Source organism: Aedes albopictus, chromosome 2 (assembly GCF_035046485.1).
Source record: "Aedes albopictus strain Foshan chromosome 2, AalbF5, whole genome shotgun sequence".
In the NCBI taxonomy this organism is placed as follows: Eukaryota; Metazoa; Arthropoda; class Insecta; order Diptera; family Culicidae; genus Aedes; species Aedes albopictus.
Window position 1 is genome coordinate 214,295,699 of NC_085137.1, and position 23,879 is coordinate 214,319,577.

At 38.2% G+C, this 23,879-nt stretch overlaps 1 protein-coding gene across 5 annotated transcripts in view; it reads right to left on the reverse strand.

Moving 5' to 3' along the window:
• The window catches only part of LOC109420353 (nuclear receptor-binding protein homolog), a 195,194-nt gene extending 174,077 nt beyond the window's left edge, over positions 1–21,117 (reverse strand). For 3 of the 5 annotated variants that reach the window (XM_029854993.2, XM_029854985.2, XM_062851106.1), the window contains exon 1: positions 20,708–21,116. The gene's annotated coding sequence lies outside the window, so the exon portion shown is untranslated. Of the gene's footprint in view, positions 1–20,707 lie in introns of all 5 variants that reach the window. The other 2 variants (XM_029854971.2, XM_029854963.2) reach the window with 1 other exon arrangement.
• Between the last annotated feature and the right edge of the window lie 2,762 nt (positions 21,118–23,879).

Genomic DNA, 23,879 nt, shown 5'->3' on the forward strand with positions numbered 1-23,879 from the left:
CCATTACCGTCAGGAAAGCAATGGTGATCGATCAAGCGCGAGGTGTCAAATTCCAGTGCGGTAAAATTCCGGAAGGGTTTTTCCACAGTTACCGAATCCCAACCGTTAACTGCTGTGAGGGAAAATTCATTCCGCTGGACAACCTTTGTTCAACAGAACACATTGGACGAAGAATCTGTGATAATTGAGTCCCTGATGAAGTTCCTACATGCGACCGAAACGTTGGACGAAATTTAATAGCAGTATTTGAATTTTGTCGAGACTGTAAAAGCCATTTTGAAGTCTCATTACCGTCAGCACCCCGCTAATGCTGAGTACAAAAAGCGTGATTCTTTCAACGTGTTGCACAAAATACAACAGCGCGATCACTTGAGGGTTAGAGAAACTAAATGGTTAACAGTTCGAGAGGTCGCTGGGCTAAAAATGCAGTTCAGACCAATCGGAGAAAAAACAGGTAATTATAAGAAGAAGAAAACAATTAAGATTTAAAGTTTAGCTGTATGTTCGCCAAACAACTTCGTTACAGTTTTAGATGAAGATAAAATGAAGCCACTCCTTGAATTTGCAAGGGCACCTCATGACGGTTTGCGCTGAAAATTTGTTCAACTTGATATCCACCGGTAATTTGGTGCTCCAGTAAATTGTTGATGTTTCTTGGTTATATCTTTACCTTAGCTTTAAATAACAGCCTACCATAGAAAAGAAGGAGAAATCTTCTATACAATAAGCAGTTTGCCCGTAAATACAGTCAGGTTTTTTTTACGCGGGGTATACGTACCGAGTAAAAAAAAAACTCAATTCAAAATTCATAAAACCGCGTAAAAAAGTCTCACAATTTCTCGACGAATCATGCAAAAATAAGACGATGAACATTTTTTTTTGTATGGAGTTTTCAAACCGCGTAAAAAAAGACCTGATTGTTAACTACATAACACGGCACCACGAATGAACAGCCTTTGATAATTAGAATGAACAATCTCTGATGTAAAATTTAGCAGCTTGACCGCCAAAACACTATTCAACAATTAAAGTAGAAGAACAGTGCACTAAGGGCCAGAATCGCAATCTAGCGGAACTAAATTAATTACTCCTGAACGAAGCATTTCCTACACATGGTGTCTTCGACATTAGCAGGGGCATCTATTGCTAAGAACGTAGTAGTTCGCAACTCGTCCGCATAGGTGGCGCCACCATCTAACATCTTTGTTTTACGTCCTAGAGACTTGGCGTCTTCGACAAAGTTGTTTATTTTGGCAAAATTAACAACTCTTTCTCAGACGTCAAAATTCCACAGCCTACTGTTTTCAAGTTATTTAAAAAATAAAAACTAATCAATAAAAAACAGTTTTTTAAGCTAATTTTGACCTTTTTACCAGAAACCATGTGAGTTTAAATTTTTTCCTAATGCATATGTGTCAAGCCTATCACATTGTACGGGAATATGTTGAATATTATCATTTAAAATTTAAAATAAAAATACAAATTCGAGAAAATAGTGTGAATTTCAAGCCTTAATATTTCACAAAGCGCAAAAAATCGCAACATCAAATTTTCGGCAAAAACGAAGCAATACTAGGTGAACATACTGCCAAAAATTTGGAGAGGTGTTTTTTGGTGTTTTTGAGATAATAGCTTTTTGGTAACAGTATAAATATTAGTAATGTCAGCATGTAACTTTTTACTGTTACACATTAGAGAGTTTATGTCTTCGAAAAAGTTGTTCATTTTGACTAAATAAACAACTCTTTCTTAGACGTCAAAACTCCACGGCCTACTGTTTTCAAATTATTGCATATAAACTAGATGTTATTGATAAAAACTGATAATAAAACACATTTTGATGCAATACTATGAACTATTTTTTTATTGTTTTTACTTTTACGATACATAGAAGTTTAAGCAAATGTCAGTTTACTATTGTCAGCATGGGTCAAGATATCTTTTAGTTTTTTGCATGTTAATTTCAAAGTGTTTTAAGCTTAACCTATTTTGTCAATCATTTTAAATTTTAGAGCGCGAAATATCTTATCGAAAGCTTGTGAATCTGTTTCTGGATGGAAAAGGCGTTGATCGAAGATTGTGAAACAGAAGCTCCACAAAACTGACATATTCATGACCTACTATGTATCGTAAAAGTAAAAACAATAAAAATAGTTCATAGTATTGTATCAAAATGTGTTTTATTGTCATTTTTCATCAATACAATCTAGTTGATATGCAGTAATTCGAAAACAATAGGCCGTGGAGTTTTGACGTCTAAGAAAGAGTTGTTTATTTAGTCAAAATGAACAACTTTTTCGAAGACATAAACTCTCTAATTTGTAACAGTAAAAAGTTACATGCTGACATTACTAATATGTATACTGTTACTAAAAAGCTATTATCTCAAAAACACCAAAAAATACCTCTCCAAATTTTTGGCAGTATGTTCACCTAGTATTGCTTAGTTTTCGCTGAAAATTTGATGTTGCGATTTTCTGCGCTTTGTGAGATATTAAGGCTTGAAATTCACACTATTTTTTCGAATTTGTGTTTTTATTTTAAATTTTAAATGATAATATTCAACATATTCCCATACAATATGATAGGCTTGACACATATGCATTAGGAAAAAATTTAAACTCACATGGTTTCTGGTAAAAAGGTCAAAATTAGCTTAAAAAACTGTTTTTTCATTGATTAGTTTTTATTTTTTTAAATAACTTGAAAACAGTAGGCTGTGGAATTTTGACGTCTGAGAAAGAGTTGTTGATTTTGCCAAAATAAACAACTTTGCCGAAGACGCCAAGTCTCTAGGACGTAAAACAAAGATGTTAGATGGTGGCGCCACCTATGCGGACGAGTTGCGAACTACTACGTTCTAAGAAATAGATGCCCCTGCTGATGTCAAACAACTTTGGCGAAGACACCATGTGTCGGAAATGCTTCGTTTTGGAGTAATTAATTTAGTTCCGCTAGATTGCGATTCTGGCCCTTAGTGCAGTGGGATCATTCTGAAAAAAAGACGATCAAAACCTCTAAGAGCCGTTAGATGACATTTTAGCATATAGGTGTTTTTGGAAGATATGTTCAGAAAAATCTTCTCTATTTTTTTGCATATTCACTGCATGGTAAAACTGTAGGGTGAACCCGAGCAAAAAAATATTTTTTCAAAATATAGTTTTAAAGGGTAGATGTCTTCAGCAAAGTTGTAGAACATGTAATTTCAAGTAACTTTGCTGAAGACACCATATAGCTTGGACTTCATTTTTCGGGAGAAAATATGAAAGTTTTAAAAAACAACCTCAAAATCAGTTTTTTTGAACTTTTTCATGATTGTATCGTAAAATTTCAACGTGAAATGTTCTACAAATTTGTAGGTACTACTGAAATTCACTATCTTGCCGAAGACACCAACTCTGTAAAATTGAAAATTGCTCCAGTAAACCATTTTTTTTTGAAAAAAATTCACTATTTTCACTATTGAATATTTTTTGAATAGGCACTTTTTGGCAGCCGTGCTATCGAAAATAAATGGTTCATTGTGTCCAGAATAGACCAAAATTGACTTAACAATCGGGTCTGATAAGGCACTTTGATATCTGATGCTATTTTAATAGTCATTTTCAAAGAAAATATTCACGAATCTCATACAACCTTTCGATATTACTTTTAGTTCATCCGAGTAGTAATTCTGAATAAAAAAAAACAAGTCATATAAATGTAGGCTATTTCAACTGTTAGTGTCATTTATTTTGAACTACAAATTTTAAAGAGGGATTTCCTCATCTACGATTTTTTCTCAAAAAGGCACAAAACCTTTTTATCTTTTCAAAAAAACGTTATAATATAAACTTAAAACTAAAGGCTCCTCCGGAAAAGTATCTATAACCGAACCATGATCTTGATGCGGATTTGTCAAGGGATGAACCAAGGTAATATGTCTAAGACGATGAAATTTTGAACATCAAGGACAGGAATCGACAGGACGGACGCAGTTCTTTAAAACTGGAAAAAAAATTTACAGAGTTTCAAACAGCATAACCAATTTCAATAAAATATCTGTGAAGAATTTTCATCATGATGAAAGATTTACAACCTAGAATATCTCTAATAGATACTGGCTATTTCAATGTGATGTAACAATGTTTCACTCGTTTTATTTTTATTTTTTTTTATTTTCAACACAAAACTTGTATTTAGAGGCGTTCATTATATTTTCGCCTTTTTAGTTTTTTAACCGAAGTTATAATGTTAACAAAGCAAATGAAAAAAAATGTTATCATGGTTTGAGTTGATTGATTAATGTATGTATTTTAACATAAACAAATGCATTGAGAACAGTGAAGACAATTGTCAGACAAAAGAGGCATAAAACAAGCAACAAAGAAGGTGCGACGATTACTCTTTATCCCTACTGGTAACAGATAATGACATGATCTCGAATTTTTTTGTTGCAGACAAAACGGAAGCTGAATTTGTTGCGTACTTTTCAACTCGTGAATAATCAATTATTGCTAACCCAAAGTCGAAGCTGTTTGATGATAGAGCTTCACCAGAGTTGCAGTGTTTACCGACTCGAAGTTACCGTTCGAAAATCGCAATGCAAGGTATAAAAATCTCTAAACTCGTGGTGTACGATGTTAATCCCATTATTTTCAAGTTGGGACAAACTTATGTCGCATGGGTTTGTTTGTCGCAACAAATACAGGTTGCGACATTGTCACTATTGTTGCGCGATGGTTGAATTTTGATTCACTGATTGAGAATAGTAAGAAATCAAAGCTTGTTTTTCTCAGAGATGGCGCCACCACATTAAAAGTAATATCATTTTTCTTGTATGGACAAATCGCTGGCTTGCACTTGTTCTGCATCACAACGATTTGTACCCTGGGGCAAAAAGTTGCAAATTAGAAACAAAATCATTATACCTATGCGTTTCTTCCGGATTCATTACAGTAACAGAGAATTTTTTACGCCACCATACTAATTACAAGCTGTTTACTTCTTTTTTTCTGACTGGCATTTTCCACCCGTGCTGCGCATGATGTTTCCGAGTGGATAGGTGCAGGCGGCGCTGTATATGTGGAAAACACGTGGAACACGAGCGCCATCTATGATTCCGTAGCGTAAACTTTTCTGCTTGTTTACACTGTTAGGGTTCGTTCAAATATTACGTAACGCTAAGAGGGGAGGGAGGGGGTCCAGCGCTATGTTACGCTTCATACAAAATTTCAAAATTTCCCATACAAAATTTGTTACGTGGGGGAGAGAGGGGGTCTAAAATTGTCAAATTTTGCGTTACGTAATATTTGAATGAACCCTTATCATGTTTACCGCATTTATCAGAAAAGCGCCTCTACCGTCACTCTAGCAAAAACGCAGCTGATTGCTTGCCATTGCAATAAAAAATTAGGGTTCGTTCAAATATTACGTAACGCCGAGGGGGGAGGGAGGGGGTCTAGCGTTGTGTTACGCTTCATACAAAATTTCAAAATTTCCCATACAAATGTTGTTACGTGGGGGAGGGAGGGGGTCGAAAAGTGTCAAATTTTGCGTTACGTAATATTTGAATGAACCCTTAGATAAAAAACACAGTTTTTAATTGGTGTTAAAAACTCATCTAAATATTCACAAAGCGATATTTTTTGTCGGGTATTCAATGTAAAGTCAACCACAGTGTAAGAAATGTAGACTATTTCAACAAGAATAATATTTGGATTAACAAATATTAATTTCGAAAAGTTTTCGTGAGTTTTCAGTTTGTATTATGTGATTTGTATGAAATTTGTGAATATTTTCTTTGAAAAATGACTATTAAAATAGTATCAGAAATCAAAGTGCCTTATCAGACCCGATTGTTAAGTCACTTTTGGTTTTAATAAAGCATTGAAATTTTGATAGCACGGCTGCCAAAAAGTGCCTATTCAAAAAATATTCGATAGTGAAAATAGTGAAAAAATTGCAAAAAAAATGGTTTACTGGAGCAATTTTCAATTTTTACAGAGTTGGTGTCTTCGGCAAAATAGTGCATTTCAGTAGTATCTACAAACTTGAGAACATATCACGTTGAAATTTTACTATATAATCATGGAAAAGTTCAAAAAACTGATTTTGAGGTTGTTTTTTAAAACTTTTATATTTTCTCCCAAAAATGATGTCTAAGCTATATGGTGTCTTCTGCAAAGTTACTTGAAATTACTTGTTCTACAACTTTGCTGAAGACATCTACCCTCTAAAAATTATTTTGAAAAAATATTTTTTTACTCGGGTTCACCCTACAGTTTTACCATACGGTGAATATGCATAAAAATAGAGAAGATTTTTCTGAACATATCTTCCAAAGACACCTATATGCTAAAATGTCATCTAATGACTCTTAGAGGTTTTGATCGTCTTTTTTTCAGAATGGTCCCACTGTGGCGGCCCATTTAAAAATAAAGGGAGATTCTCAGATGAAGTTAGCAGCTATGCCACCAATCAATTCTGTAATGGTATGTGTAGGCAAACACTAATGCAACTACCTGCTTAGTTACTTCTCAATCTATCTCAAACTTGATATTTATCAAAATGACTTTCGGTCTAAGGGCTGCATGCCATCAAAACATTATGCCTCAACGATTTCCTTTACCTCCCAGACAATGACAGTTAATTTAACCGCCATACCCGTAATATCCGCTGTGTCTTTCTCAAACTTGATGCCGGTATTCGAAAAAAAAAGCAAGAACAATTCTGGGGCATGTCCTATTCTGGGGAACGGCTTTCTGGGGAATGTCCCATTCTGGGTAATGGGATTTTGGGGAATGGGATTCTGGGAAATGACCTACAACCATCGGGGAAGGCTTAAAACTTTTTCCACGAACGTCGCATTGCTTTGCGTTCATCGGTGGTCTGATTCCTCGTGATGTTTTCTACAGAAATCATTTATCGACTTATTTTTAGGGATCAAAGGGTGACCGCAAAGTCTGGTTTTTCTGATTTTTTTGTGGCAAAACCATGCTTGCCCCCCCAAAGTTGGCGCCTATGCTTGCGTAAATGCTTGCTTGCTTGTTTTTATATTGATTTGCTCTGTTTAAAAAAATACAACCGCACGAATTCGCATTCTATTAGGTATTTCTCCTGAAATACATTCTGAGGTTTTTCCAGCTGATCTCTATGAGACATTGCTAGAAGTTCTTTTTGGGATTCCTCCAAGAGTTCCATCTGAGATTCCTCCGGGAGTTCCTTCCAGGATTCCTCCAGAAGTTTTTTCTTGGATTCTTCCAGATGTTCCTTCCGGAGTTTCTCCAGTTCTTTCTGGATTTTTTCCAGGACTTTCATCCTGAATTTCTTCAGGAGTTGCTTCTGGGATTCCTCCAGCAGTTTCTTACAGGATTCCTCAAGGAGTTTTTTATTTCAGGGATAATTCCAGGAGTTCCTTCCGGAATTCCTCCAGGAGTTTCTTCCAGGATTCATTCAGGAGTTTTTTCTTGGATTCTTCCAGGAGTTTTTTCTTGGATTTTTCCACGAGTTCCTTCCGGGATTTCTCCAGCAGTTCTTTCTGGAATTTTTCAAGGACTTCCTTCCTGAATTTCTCCAGAAGTTCCTTTCGGGACTCCTCCACGAATTCCTTCCGGAATTCTTCCAAGAGTTGCTTCCCAAATTCATCCAGTAAATCCTACTGAGCTGCCTCCAGGCGTTTCTTTGGAGATTCCTCCAGAATTTCGTTATGATATTTCTCAAGGAGTTCCTTCCGATATGCTTCCAGGGATTCCTTCCGAGATTCCTCCAATAGTTTCTTCTGGTATTCCTCCAGGAGTTCCTTCTGAGATTCCTCCAGGAATTCCCTCCGAGATTCCGATTCAGGAGTTCCGTTCGAGACTCCTTCAGGAGTTTCTTCCGGGATTCCTCCTAAAGTTCCTTCCGGGATTCCTTCAGGAGTTCCTTTCGAGATTTCTCCAGAAATTCCTTCCGAGATGCCTCCAGGAGTTTCTTCCGAGATTCCTCCAGGAGTTCCTTCTGCGATTCTTTCAGGGATTCCTTACGGGATTCTTCAGCGTGTCTTCTGGGATTCACCCAAAAGTTCTTTCTGGGATTACTCCTCCGTGATTGATCTGATGTGTTATAAATTATGATCCAAATGAATAAGGGCTGGGATTCTCAAAGTGCACTTTAGGAAGTTTGCACCTTTTATTTTTATCAAAAACGGCACCAGTCAAATCCTTGCAGTCGATTGGGAAGGGGAAATAGTGTGGTAATTGTTGTTGTTAGACACGCTGCATCACCATAAACATCACGGGAAGGGTATTTGCTAGTGGAGAAAATGTGAGGATCTGTGAATTTCCTTTGGTTAGATATACGATCTATGTATTTGGGATAATTGCAGTGTTTTAATGGGGTTATTTTTGGGTTCACGCATGTGTGCGAGAATGCCATAACTTGTAGGCAGTAGGCGTTATACGATAAATTGAAAGTGGATGTGGAAGTTGGGAGGAAGGAAAATTTCCACTGAATCAAATTCCATCCATCGCGCGAAAATAATGGCAATTTCACCATCTGCTATTTGTTGCGATAACCAATGTGACATAGGTTTGTCCCAACATAAACAGAAAAAAAATAAGAGATTTTTAAACCTTGCATTGTGATTTGCGAGCGTTAATTTCGAGTCGATAAACACTGCAATGCTGTTGAAGATCTATCATCAAGCAGTTCAGATTTTGGGTGAGTAACAACTCATTATTCAGGAGTTGAAAAGTACGCAACAAATAAGGCTTTTGTTTTGTCACAAATAAAAATCATGTCATTATCTGTTAGTAGTTGGGATGATTGCCACATCTTGTTTGTTACTTGTTTTGTTTATCTTTCGTCCGACAATTTTCTTCTCTGGAAACGGATTTTTCAACCCGTTTTTTGTTCTAGCGATAGCTATGTATGCTGAGTTATATACTGCCGTGAATCGCATATCATTCCCATATTTGCTGGATTTCCTATGCAAATGGGACAAATATGCGATTCACGGCAGTATATGTAGAGAAGAGAAAAAAAAGTGGACAGAAAGCATACGAATACACTGAAAAAGTTATTCTTTCATTCGTCTCAAAACTAGGTAATTGACGGAATATGTATCCTGCTATCAGTTCAAAAACTTTTAAAAATTCATACTTTTAGTTGTTTGATAACATCAATGTAGACTGGATTAATTTTCAATAACATTAAAACATTAAAACAAAATTTTGAAATAAATTTCAATATCTTCCCATTAGTCAAAATTACTCGCATTTAATTAAGACTTTCCGAGACTGCCACTGATTTGGTCGCTCGTTCCGCTGTCTATCAACCACCTTTTACCACCACCGCCACCCATTCGCACCAAACGAACCAGGCCAGACTGAACCGAACTAGTACCAGAAGCAGCAGCAGTAGAAGCTGGGACTGGTGGAATATTGTTTGGGTGGCTGTGGGAGAAAATGTGCGGAGAGCGACCAGCCAGCCTAGTGCCAAGCCAACCTGCCAAAATGCAGTAGAGTGTGCGAGAGAGGAATATCGGAAGAAGCACGTAAGTACCGATATATACCCACCATCAGAGTCAGTGGTGCCAGGTGTCGGTGAAGCGTATAAGACTGCAGCAGTCCTATTACGAAAAAGTTTGCTAATTCAATGAATGCCGCTCGCTGATGCTTCTCTAGCTTCTTGGGGAGGAATGTGAGATTTTGAAGATTGGAAGCTGGCTGGACGAATCATGAACTCGAAAATATTGGATTTCGTTGGTTCTGTGTGAAGTTAACACCGTGTTGTTTTCGTCGAAAAGAGAACAGGACATAAAACAGTTACTTCCGGCATGCATTTCAGATCGAAAGTCACACTCTTGAAAATATGGTAATTTTTTAAGCTCTCATTTCCAGCAATGGAAGAATGGTCAGGTACCCATACAAGGTGAACAGCATTTTCTGAATTCAGCTTCTCGATTTGAGTTCGACAAACGATAACTAACTTCGACATAGAATTGCCGAAGCAAGGGCTTTAATAGCAGCCTGATTATCTGAACAGAAGTATAATACTTTGCCCATTACGTGTTGCTGAAGTGCTGATTGCAATTCGCACTAAGAGCAAAGCTTTGGCCTGAGAAACGGTGCAGTGTCTACCAAGTAAGTAAGGCTGATGTAGCTTTAGCTCACGAGAGTAGCCACCAGCACCAGCTCGACTTTCAAGAAGGGAGCCATCAGTGTAACATACGATGCCGTCTGAAATACTTCTTTCCAGATATCCAAATGTCCACTCTTTCTGGGAAGGGAATTTCGTGGAAAATGTTCTACATGGAAAGTTACAAACAATTGTAAGATCACTTGAAGAAAGGACAATTTTGTCCCAATGCACCAAAAGTGTAAACAACGATCTGTGTGTTGATCTACGGTTCACAGGAGTTTCCTCTAGTAAACCGAATACCCATTAGGGTCAATTACAAGAAAGTGCTTTTTGTTAAAGATGAATGTGTATTGGGTCAACATCAAAGAGAACTTCGAGCGCTGCCGTGCACACCAAAAATCGATTGAGGGTTTCAGCAAAATTTTGCTGAATTTTGCCGAGCTGAAGGTTTCAGTAAACATTTTGCTGAAATTCAGCAAAATTTTGCTGATTTGTTCAGTAAACTCTGCTGATCACCAGTAACGTTTTTCTGAAATTCAGAAAACTTTGCCGAAAGTTCAGCAAAAAAAATTTGCTGAACCCTTCAGCTCGGCGAAATTCAGCAAAATATTGCTGAAAGCATTTGGTGTGTGGGAGTTGAAGCGAACGCTCCAGACATCCCATCGCCATTAAGCACATTCTTTGGAGATGGCCGCAATTAGATTGACAAGACATTTATAAACCAGTAGTGGTCGAACAACAGTTGTGTAAATCCATTTTACTGGCGTGATATTGGCGACACCAACCATCAACTACCTGAAGAGTGCTTTGCATCAGGTCGAAAAGTATTAGAACCATAGACTTAACAGTAAGACATAAATGTCAGGAACAAGTTCAGTTCGATTTGTGACGCCAGTTTTTCCCCCACCTTTCCCCCAGAAAAAATCGCCCAATACTGGTTTTCTTAACGCGACGCTTCTAATGTCAGTTGGCTCCGCTCTCAACAAAGCAAAACTGAGTCCGCCAATTTAGTGACCATGACAATGAGCGAACCGCTTGTTTATTTATTAGGTCATTAGGCATTAGCTACATGATGTCCTCGAGCGTTGATAGCTAGTTAAACACTAGCTCAATAATCTCGACGTCCATGGATCGATTCCAGTCTGCATAGTTTTGAAATCTTTTTACAAATTTATGTTACTAAAAATTTGTCATTACAAGCCCAATCAATTTTCAAAAGGTATCCTCGGGGCCCTGCTAAGCCCCGGCCAACATCAGGAAGTGGTCCTAATGAAAATTCGGTGTACATACAATCACCCCATTTGCCCAAGTCATCTTGTGTCGGTCAGGGACTGATAACTCCTACCGATCACCGTTGTCAGTGTTGGTCATCGACCGATAGACCCCAGATAGCACTTCGCATTTATGAATTGTAGAGGAGACCATTCCCACGTCACCATCCATCGTCGATTTCATCAATAAAGAAAGACGCTGGTTCCCACTGGCCGAGTACGGGACCAAACCAACCGATCCCGAGCTGGCCCGGCGAGGAGATTCCGGCCACACGGTAGTGCAGGAGCAGCCGTGTGGGCCATCGCGAAGGACAAAGTGTGCAGCAGTGAGTACCAACCATTTCTCCGGAACGTAATGTGTAAATAAACATCTTTTTTTCTCGTTGTCATGGTCACTAGATTGGCGGACTCAGTCTTGCTTCGAACAAAATAGGCGGAGCGAACTGACATAGGGCAGTGCATGAAATCCTAGCATGAAATTATCTCTATCTCTTTCACTCTTACAGAAATTTTGTAAACAACAAGGCCACGAAACGTCAAAATCCCATACAAAATCAAAACAGTGCATTGCCCTATTGAAAACGTGGCGTCAGGATCACCAGTATTGGGCGAATTTACTGGGGGAACGACTGGCGTCACAACAAATTCGCCAGTTTCGTATTGATTGTTGTTAGAACCCTTACATACCGACAAAAATGTTAGGTAGTCGACACCATAACTAGGAAAACCGCCTCAATAGCGTATCTGCTACGAGATTCCACAAAAATAAAATGGTGACAAGACTCCCAGTTGGCGGTATCCAGAAATGCTAAATAACCTAATGAATCACTGCTTGACGCAATGTCGAGAAGAGATATCGGTTTTTGAGCATATGGTAAACCCAATTTGGAAATCAATGGAGATATACCATAACTCCGTGCGGCTTCCAATATGGCATCGAAAGGCATGTTGTCAAGAATACCTTCGATTCATAAGAAAACACCTAAGCAGGATTGCTTTTGAGCGAATGCCTTCTCTATATCATAAAAAAATGTATAAAAGAGTCACAGTGGTCTTATCAGATTGGTACTCATGTTGGTTCACATGAAGAGGCATGTTAGCTAGATGAACATCACGAATGTTATGATCGACAATGCGTTCTAAGCATTTTAGAAGAGGAGAAGTCAAACTGATAGGCCTGAAACTCTTTGCTTCTTCATTTTTATTCCTCCCCTGTTGGGCAAATTAAGCCATTGCGTCCAATAAGCTGAACTTTTGTGGCATGTTCCGTTTTTATATTCGCATCTAGCTAGCTAATTACCATGTGTCGAATAATCAGCGCACATTGGAGTAAATCATATAAAAACCTGATCATAACTGGAAAAACTCAAAATGAAATAATTGGGTTTTCCGTTGTGTTTTTGCCAAGTGTACAGGGGATACTCAAAATAACTGGGACAGGTAAAATTTTCACTTTTCAAAAAATGTTCAACTCGCTGTAACTTTTCGAAAAGGGCATCAAATATTCTCAAATTTTTACTGTAAGTTCATCAACTAGTTGTGTATCAGTGGACAAAATTTGGTAAAGATCGGGCCATTCTACACGAAGTTATGAAGATTCTAGAAAAAGGTGTAATTATCCGATAGCCAACTTTGAGCTGTTATATCTCCGGATTAAATGAACCGAATGCAATGAAATTTTGATCATTTATGACTTATATAATGAACTTTGAAAAACAGTTTACCTAATTAGAAATTATTAATAAGAAAAAAAGTTATGGCGATTTCATTTATTCTATGTTTTTTTAGTAAATTTAAGTATTTTTCATATGCATCCCATTACTGTTTCAATTTAATGCCGGCTATTTGGTTACTTTCCTTTAAAACATAAATATATTCAAGTCAATTAGAGGGAATTATAATGAACTATAATTACTATCTCGAATTTTGAAACGATGATGAAGTTTTGAAATAATTGGTGATATATTAGAAAAATAATCCAATCGTAATAATTTTCTTTCGTGTGAAGAATTTTAAGTTTTGTCAAAAGTTTTTAATGGCTCATTATATAAGTCATAAATGATCAAAATTTTATTGCATTCGGTTCATTGAATCCGGAGATATAACAGCTGAAAGTTGGCTATCGGATAATTAAACCTTTTTCTAGAACCTTTATAACTTCGTATAGAATGGCTCGATATTTTCCAAATTTTGTCCACTGATACACAACTAGTTGATGAACTTACAGTAAAAATTTGAGAATATTTGATGCCCTTTTCGAAAAGTTACAGCGAGTTGAACATTTTTCAAAAAGTGAAAATTTTACCTGTCCCAGTTATTTTGAGTATCCCCTGTAGTTATCGTGTAATTGTTCGACAGCTAAGCAGTGTCCAAATGTTTTGTTTACGCTTATCAGAAGAGGTTTAGTGAAACTGGATGTCAGCCGTTTTTTTGATATAACTCACATCGCGTGCAAGGTTTGAGCGTACAAATTGAATAAAATTGATAGTCAATCAATTCAACGATGCAGTTTGTTAAAGAAGGTTAATGGTGTTATTCTGTTAATTAGAAACCCAAATAAATTGACGTTAAATTTACATACAATATATGGAAATATTGAAAAAAAAAATTGATGGAATCCTTTACCGTACATTCAATATGAAATACGTTAATTTTCCGGCTGTTTCCGGAAAATCTGCTTTTAGTGTATGAGAAAACTATTGTTCCTCTTTCAAATGCAGAAAGAAAACCTTCCGGATGATTACGATTTCAAAAGTTGCAACACTTTGAAAAAATCGTGATAATTATATTATTATATGATATTATTTGCCCAAAATCACTATTTGGCCCTCTGAACGTATTTTTGCTGAAAACTAGAATTCAAAAAAAGTAAAAAAAAAAGTTTAAAATCGGTCAACTGGTTCAAAAGCTGTGATTTTTTGAAAAATTTCTGTTTCGAAAAATTTTGTTTTTTATAATCATAAAATTGGTCACCCTAATGATGAAATAAAAAAATACGGGTCTAATTATTTTCGACAATCTACAAAACCACCAAGTATCACGATGTCCGGAGGCACACTATATCAATATTCTATGGAATGGTGGTATTATTATAAAAAAATCTCGTTGAAGTCAGTTAGATTGGTTGTTTCTCACAGCTGGGTGAATTTATTGTTATAAAATTCATTGAAAACTATGAAATACGTTTCGTTAATAATTTGGGTTGTATTTTGGTTGCGAAAATACGTCAAAATAATTTTGATCAGTTTTGATGTACTAGGTGCTCCACTGTGCAGCGTTTGCCACGACGCGTCGTCTCACAGTCAGGTGCAATGGAATTTATAAACCTCAAGACCTTCCCAGGTTCTGTAGGGTAATTGATCCGATAATGGAGGAGTTAAGCGCTGGGTTCATGTTTAAACCACAAGTGTATCGCCCCAAGCAAACTTTTTACATGGATTGAATTGAAAATAATAAAATCCATCCTTAATCTACTGGAAAATGACGAAATATTGCCACTTTGATGTTGTTATGAGCATTTTATTCGTTTTTATCTGAAAGAACATTGTGTTCCTAATGTTGCGGTATGTGTTCCTAATGTTGCGGTATTTTGTTCCTATTGTTGCGGTATCCCATTGAAATCATATGGGATACCGCAACATTAGGAACACTACCGCAACAATAGGAACACAACAGCAAACGCATTAAGGAAAATATTTTTTTAAAATAGGTTTTTGGGCAAATATTAAGCAAACAAATGGTGCAATCTCATAATTTAAGCACCATACATCTATTAAAAATACCTTTTGGTAACATATCAGTCGAAAAAGTGCTCAATTGCCATTACCGCAACAATAGGTACTACCACAACGATGGGAACAATTACCTTAGCCCAGATCTCACTGGGTTGCAAGCAACCACTAAGTTAGAAATCTTTGCCTGCGCGTGTATAAAGCATCAAAATTGCAAAGCAGATGTTTGATGCTCTGTATCACAGAAACGACAAATATCACTCTGAATCTGACCAACATTTTTCAAGTGATGCCTGCTCGGGTAGTGTTCAGTTACTAGGCCAGCGTATGTGTACATAGAGCTCTCTTGTTGAGCTCTAAGAGCTTTTTGGTTTTATAAGCATTTGGTGTTCTGAATAAATTGTTTTGTGTGATTGCATGTTTTAATATCCATCCGATTGGATATCACGCTCAGCCTATCAGTAGGTCGGCTCCATTTTTATTGTAAAATTTGAAATAAAGTAAAATGGTTCTGGGCCACCACTTCTAGCGAGCTCGCCTACCATTTCATTCCCTTCAATGCCACAGAGACCTGGAACCCAGTATAAGTTTACTGGCACAGCCTGCGCAGTAAAAGAATGCATTCCCAGACAAGCATCGAAGTGCATTTGTAAGCACACAATGCTTTTAGTGCAGCTTGACTATCTGAGAAAATACAAACAGTAGCATATCTGTATTTTCTCTCACGGCAGATATTAAATATTTTGTGCATTTCAAAATAGCAAGAATCTCTGCTTAAAACATAGCACCGTGGGACAGTGTCACATCACCACTGAAATGTTTATTCCAGGGCCGTAGATACCTGTTCCTGTTTTTGTACTATCTTTTGAACCATCTATATAGAATTTATCCTTGGCAAACAGTGTGGCCTACGACCTCCCAATATGCGCGTGTTGTTTCGTGCAACTTGTAGGGAACATGATGGTTCTCCACAGGCTTCATCCATTCTTTAATCATTTTTATTACTGGCCTATTTTGGAAGTATTGTGGAATGCTCAGGTGACCAACAAGATCGCCTGACATAAACTTTTCAACGCTTTCAAGTTTTAGCAATTCCTTTTTTGCTTCTAAACGTACTCATGCAAAGGTAGAAGATTGAGGATCGCATCTAGAATTTGTTGAAGTGCTGCGCATCGCTCTTGTAACAGCAATGGACGTAACGCAAGCTTTGATTGAGTGCTAGACTCTTGTTTTTACCACTAGACAAACGAAGCATACATCACTTCTGGGCAGGTTATAGCAGTATAAATCCACATTATCATTTTTGATTCCAAGGCTCACTTTCTCCCAATAGTTTTGGAGCATAACCAAAACGCACTTGTTGCCTTACTGATCAAGGACTTAATTTGAGCTCTACAATTCAGTGTGGCATTCAGAATCAATCCTAATTATTTGACCCGATCACTAGGATGAATTAGTATCCCTCCAAGCCGAAAAGCTCTTTTAGGTAGATCTTCCTTCTCCTAATGAAAAGGACAATTACAGATAATCGTAGAAAGAACAAGCTTTTCATTCGCGCTACCGCAATATTTGATGAAATTATGTTTCATAACAAATCCGGAAATCAAAACAAAAACAAAAATAGAGTTGCCAATTTTCAATGAGCATGGTGGTGTAGGGTGACCAGTTTGTCGAATTAAAAGTTTACCCCTGTTATACGACAACAGTCGGTGCCGTATTAGCGGGGTAATACGGTATGTCTAAAAAAGCGCATAGAGCTATTTCTCTAGCTGAAAACGTTTTGTCTACTTTTGTTACATAGAATATAGTGCCGTAACCGTTGACTTACCAGATTGACAGGCAAACTGGAAGTCAGATAAAGGGATACTCTTTTATGTAAGAAGAAATGATAAAATCCTTCAAAACCTTTTCCATAGTCTTCAACAAAACTGGAGGAAACTAAATAACCTTTATGCTTTCGGATGTGTCTCGCTTCCCCTTTTTGGTATAAAAAAACTTTTACAAGTCTTATTTTGATGGAATGTAATTCAATCTTAAACTAGTTTTGAACATCTCTCGTGATTTTTGCAGAAGTTCATCCAAAGAGTTTTTGATATTTCTCGTGGGATTTCCTCCCTGAATTTCTCCTAGAGGATTTCAGAGTTCCTCCTTGAATTTCCTTAATATTTCCTCCCGGTATTACTCCCAAATATTTTTTATCCGAGATGTCCCAGTTTTTCTCAGGATTTCTTCGGAAGTTCCTCTCAAGGTTTCCCCAATTAGTCTTCACGGAGTTTCTCGCAAGATTTCATCTGGATTCCATCCGATGTTTCTTCGGGAATTTCTTACAAGAATTTCTTCTTAAATAGTTATCCCAGGAAACATTCTGAGAAAACATCCCTGTAAGAGCACCGGGAGAAATTCCACAAGGAGCATCCAGAATTTCGGGACAATTTCTCGGGACTTCGGGAAAAGCTGTGAAAGTAATCCCTAGAAAACCATCTCAGAATCACTGCCAACAATGTGGTAAAAAACAACGAAGAAAAGCTTGAAAAGGCTCTGAAAGAAATTACGGCAAGAGCTCCTTGAGAAATATCAGCAATTGCTTCTGTAGAAATCCCAGAAGGCACTCCCGAGAAAAATAAAAAAAAACTCCAAGAGACATCCTAGGACCAACATCGAAAGGAATCTTCTGAGGATAGTCCCAGGAGAAACTCTGAGCGAAATCTCTGGTTAAACATCAAAAGAAATCCGGCAAGAACCTTTAACAATCGAGATGAGCCAGCCCAGGGCGGAAAATCTCCCAAATAAAAATAATATATTTTTTTCTGTTAGGTTTCTAGCTGCCCTCTGAATAGAGTTGAAACCTCTACACTAGACCCGAAGATAGAAAAGAGTACGTAATCTTTCAGAAGCAGTTTGCCAGCCGTACGCAGAAAATGATATCCATTAAGACACTGTTGCAAACTGACTCAGAAAGTTACGGCAGAAGATTGGAAAGTTTTCAATTGGTCAGTCAGTCAGGACTTGCCTATGTAGTGTTATGGTCACACGCTTTGTGTTTGTCTTCTTGTTTGATTTTGTGGTAAGGTTCAATGTTTTTCTTCTCGTTAAGTCAGTTGTCGTATGTTTATTTTTTTTTCATTGAATCAATCGAACCCTGTATGTTAAAATATAGTCGATCCTGTCAAATTATTTTTTTGATTTCGTTAATCGTTTTCTACTTCTCGGTGTTCATCTCTTGTGTCCTTAAATTGTCATCGGTCCAAAACCCATAGAAACATGTAACTGGACTTCTGATATTTTTCTGTTGGTGTCATAATACCATCTAAGAGATAAACAAAAATACGCCAAGTTGGTGAGTTGATTGTAACAAAATTTTAAAATAATAAAGATTGCATGTCAACTATTGGGTATTCATTCCCCTACATATACTAAAAAGTATAATAATTTAATAAAAAGTGAATAATTTGATGAATAGTTTGTTCAGAACATAGATAGGCAACAGAAATATCTACAAAAGCACGACAAAAGATTTGAAATCGGTCAAGCGGTTAAAAAGTTATCGAGTCCCAAAGTCATTTTTTTGTAAAAAAAAAGAAAAAAATAAATTAAATCTTGAAAACCTTATATTTTGCATGACTTTGGAAAAATTAAATGTTCTACAATTTTTTTCGAAATTTAATTTGTAAAATTCATAAAAAAAGATTGAAAATCGGTTGAAAATGTTATGGCACTTGAAGTGAAACCACCTTTTTATTACTCGAAAATTCAACTTTGAGGCGATTGCGCCACCTCTAAATCTTAGTATTTTTGGCTCAAACTCAGAGGTTTCTCTTTTTACGTCATTTGAATCCAGAAAAGCCTACGAATTCCAAGTTTCAACAACTTTTGAAAAATAAGCCGCAGCCTACTGCGATGTCATGTGCAGCAGTTGTCCCATGTTATGGGAGGTATGCACTTCAAACGGAATCGCTCAAGTAATTTTCGTTCAGTGCATTATTTTTCCGTAATAGGAATGGTCAAGAAATTTAACACAGCAAGCTCCATTTGATTTGACGTTTCGTTTCAGCTCCGTACTAGGATCCGGAATAAAGCGACGCTTTATTATTTCTTGAACGATTCCTTGCCTGAATTTTACACGCATCGAGATAGGCCAAGAAATTCCTTGCGATCAGCGTACTACCCATTAATAAGGATTCCCAGAGAATATGGGACAACTATGCTGCAGTGTGGAAGCACAATCGAAAAAAAAACCTCTGGAAACAGTTCTGGAATCGGAAAACAGGAATTCAGGAAGATTTTCATGGAAGAATCCCGGTAATTCTGATAGGAATCGGGAAGAATCTCTGCAAATACTTCAGCAAGAATTACCAAGAAAAACAGCGTGAAAAATTGGGAAGGAAAGGAGTCTTGTGAGAAAATCTGGGAGGTAATCCAAAAGGTATTTCTAAATAAGTTCCAGAACAAACCCTGACGGAAACACCAGGCTCACAAGGTTTTCAAGATAGAAATTTGCTTACGAAAATAAGGTTCTTGAACTAAAGCCACTTGGGCTGTTCCAATTGGCATATATGTGTGCAAAGATTGATCGTTGATGTTCTTTTATGCTGAAGATTGATTTGAGCTATCCTAACTGTAGCCACAACCCAAAACAGGCAAGATTAAACTCTTCACAATCAGAGCACTACAAAGAACAGCGGCAATAAAACCAGATCGGTATCGATTGGAAAACGTCAAAGGCGAGGACACACAGAATACACAGTGTAAACGCAAACATTTGAATGAAAAATTATTTTGACCAAAAAATTGCTGTACGGACAATTGTTTGATACACTGTAACTCCTGAATAATCCAAATAGATTTGAACAAACTCGTTGTCGTTCCGAGGATTCTTATCAGCGTAGAACATCCGAAACAAAACCACAAAATTTAATCCATCCTGACATACTAGCAGCACTGATTCCCTGTTCAAGAGTGATTCCTGCCTGTTTGATATTTTTTATGCGATCAGTCCTTCCCGACTCGAATCATTTTCCCTCCTGCTCACTCTTTCTCACCCATCTTCAGAACAAGTTGCGTGTCTCCTCGTACTTCCCATCCGTCCACTCTGGATTCTTCCCGCTGTTCATCCATCCATCCATTTGCGGTATCCAGACGTCGAATCTTTTGGGGGCATTCTTCATCATCTCCACATGCTGCCCCCGGAAGATCAGTATGTCCAAACATCCTCCGCGGAGGAACTCCCGGTTCGTCCGCATATCAACCACGGAGAAATTTTCCTCCGCACAAAAAAAAAATCCATTTCTTTTCCTCTCACACGTTTGCACACCCGGGGCGGCGCACACAGGCAGGCAGGCAGGCACAGGCAAGCAAAAAACTTCACTTTTCGGCTCTTTCAGCAGGATTTTCTTCCTTTCCACATTGCACACACTTTTCTCTTTCTTCGCCTTTGCTAAACTTTCTTCTTCGGCACCTCAGCAGAAAACGTCAGGAAAATCTTCTTCCACCTTCCAGATTCAGGGCACATCCGATTCTCTCCCACCGCCACACACAGAATCGTTCCACCGGATCGGATGTCCCCGTGAATCCGACCAAAAAGCAGTGACTAATCCGAACACTAACCCGCGTATCCAAATGGGGACCAGCGACACCGAATGCGATCAATTTCCTCGAAAACTCCTCCTCTGCACGATGATCAAAGCCAGTAGGTAAGTAGTAGCACTTCCAAATAATTCGATCTCGCGGATTGATGAACAAGCGACTGAGCCACGGTTTAAAATGGAACTGAATGAGCACTAGCAAGCACCGCAGAACCGACGACACAAGCGTTTTTCGACGGTGGAGTGAAAGAAGATCCGATTTTTCTGATTGCTTTCCTCCTTTTCCCACTGCTGCTGCGGCGTATATCGTATTTCGCAGGACAAAAATGCCAGACTGACGGATTGAAACGGAACGACGAACGACCGACCGACCGCACGTAAACGAGAATGCGACGAATGCTTCTTGCGCGAGCGAAGGCGTGTTTGGAACTGTCAAACAGTTCGACTTCACGCGGATCGACAGCTCGCGCAAGCAGAGCGGAAAAAATGACAGCAAGCGTTAGCGGATTGACGTTCGAGACCCCGTTTGCGATCGATGGGAAACGCATACGGTAACGTATGGTAGTGTTAGAAAATTTTGATCGCGATACGGGAAGGGCATGGACTGTTACAATGCACACTAATAAATTTCTAATCTCCTTCGAGAGAGACACGCAGAAAAAAAACCTTGTTTAAAATATAGATAGTAGAGTAAACATAGATCCGCGGACACCGCTAGATGAGTTCCATAGTGCTGGCGCCTTGGGCTGTTTCTGCTGCACACTGAAAAAAGTTTTTACATTGTTTTCATCTGATTTTCACATGGACTGTTTCCATACGCGTATCCATTGAATTTTATGGGAATATCACATAGATTTTGCGCAGTTATGTGATTTTCCAATAGAAGTTATGTGATTTCCTAATGATTTCCATAGACCGTATCGATTTCATGTGAAATATCCAAAGAAATTTTCATCGAAAAATCCAATAACAGTTATATAGCCAAAGTAATGGAAATTTTCCATGTGATATGTGATTTATTTTTTCAGTGCAGTGATAAAAACAGATACAGTCCGGATTCGCTGGTTGGGTCACGCCTGCGCCCCGATTAGCGAATAGTGTTCGTTCGTCGGGGCAACTGACAACTGATCAAAATGCTCTAGACACACGCAAGTGACGAGAAATACGTCACGGAACACTCACATACTTACGTAAACGTTCTGTATACAGGAGCTGTGATGCGACGGCGGTCAGACGTCAAACTCGTTTTGACATCTATTTTGACATTGACAGCGCTTTTTAGTTGGGTTTTGCCCGAGGTTTTGCCCCAACCAGTGAACATTCAACCATCGAGACAGCCCATCTAACGAGCTCTCAACGAACGAATCGTCACTGTATTTCATTAACTAAAAGGAAACTGTTCTTCTGTCTCAATCATTGCTGTAGAGGGCAAAACGACTATGTCATATGTAATAGAATCCCTGTAATTACATTCTGATAAACCACTGATAATGCATTTTAGAATATATTTATTCAATATAAGAAAATTAAAACACCCTTCGCACACTACTCATATGCTAATTGTGGTTTCCAGCATTATTGACATGCGATAGCAGGCAACAGAAAAGAGAAAAGGTCATCTCTAAAAAGGTTTTGCTGAAGAAAGGCGTGGATCGGTGGTTCAAACGGAGATTAAGTTGGTCGGGAGTCGAACCAGAAGTGTTGAAGATTGCTAGAGTTGACCGTAAAGTCTCTTCTTGATTTCATTTGTTTACCATTAGAGTCTAGCTTTTATAATTGTATTGTTAGAGCAACCTTTGATAGTTTGTACATTGCATTTATTCTGTTTTTGCAGTGTTGAATTATTGAATTATCGTATATCACCTTTTAATGCACCCTAACGTAAAGAAAAAATGTAATGCATCAATACATTGATAATGCCAATCTAAAGGATTATTGCATGAGAAGTGTGGATTTACTGCATTTTGCATTGGAAAGGTTGATATTCAGTCTAATTCGTGCAATGATCTAATGCTTGTGGTTACTTGGGTAGTGTTCTATAAATTTATCCAAAAATAATTTTGTGAGAAATTCAAAAAAAAAAAAAGATTGAAAATCGGTTGGAAATTGGAAAAGTTATGGCACTTGAACTGAAAACATCTTTTTATTGCTCGCAAATTGCGATTGCGCCACCTCTAAATCTCAATATTCTTGGCTCAAACTCATACATTTCTCATTTTATGTCATTAGAATCCAGAAGAACTTACGAATTCCAGGTTTCAACAACTTTTGAAAAATAACTCGCAGCCTAATCCAGAGCGAATCCCTCTTCTCTTACGCTTGAGTGCTTTCCCGGTGGTTTTTGTAACCGACAGGGTCTACGCCACGGTCGACCTCCCCTTCCGGAAGCCATAGCGTACATTGCATTGCATAGCATAGCAGACCTGAACATCTCGGGAGCCTCTGCAATAGCTACTTTTAAGGCCAGGCTCGGAACGCTAAGGGACTTTCCAATCTCCGCAAGTTCCACTTCCACATCGGTGACTCTCTTCTCATCGCCAGCCCTAGTCCACGGCTGTCCTACGAAAGGTGGCCAAGGAAGCGGAAAAAGCCCTTCGATGATCGTCTCCAACATATCTGAAGATTGCTCTGTAGGAGGCATCACCCCATGGGCTCGCATTGGCACTCTGACAGAGACCCTCAATGCAGGCCTTTTTGCTTGCTCTTATCTCAGTCTTCAGCGCGGCTTTTTGCAGCGACAAACACCACCCGCCGTTCGTTTCGCTCTTCCTCCGATCGAGCTGGACTCGCCTAGGCATGGTTGTAAAGGCCCTGAGACAGAGACAATCTGTGTAGGAGATGTGGAGGTGAGGTGGAGGTGGTGGGGTCTTCAGTTAGCCTTAGATAAGGCTGTGGATCGCCAATCCGGAGACGATGGGTTCGATTCCCGCTCTGGTCGGGAACTTTTCTCGACTTCCCTATAGGCATAGTGTATCATTGTCCAATGTCCATGCCGAGGTCCATGCCTTACAATGTACGAATTCGAGCAATGGCAGGCAAAGAAACCCGTCAGTTAATGTTACAACCTGGAGTTCGGGGTGGCCGAGACACATTGTAGGTGTAAACGAATAAACAAATTAAAATGTAACTTTATTAACATGAAAGATTACATTACAAGACGCGACACGTATGTACAAGATGACGACTACAATACT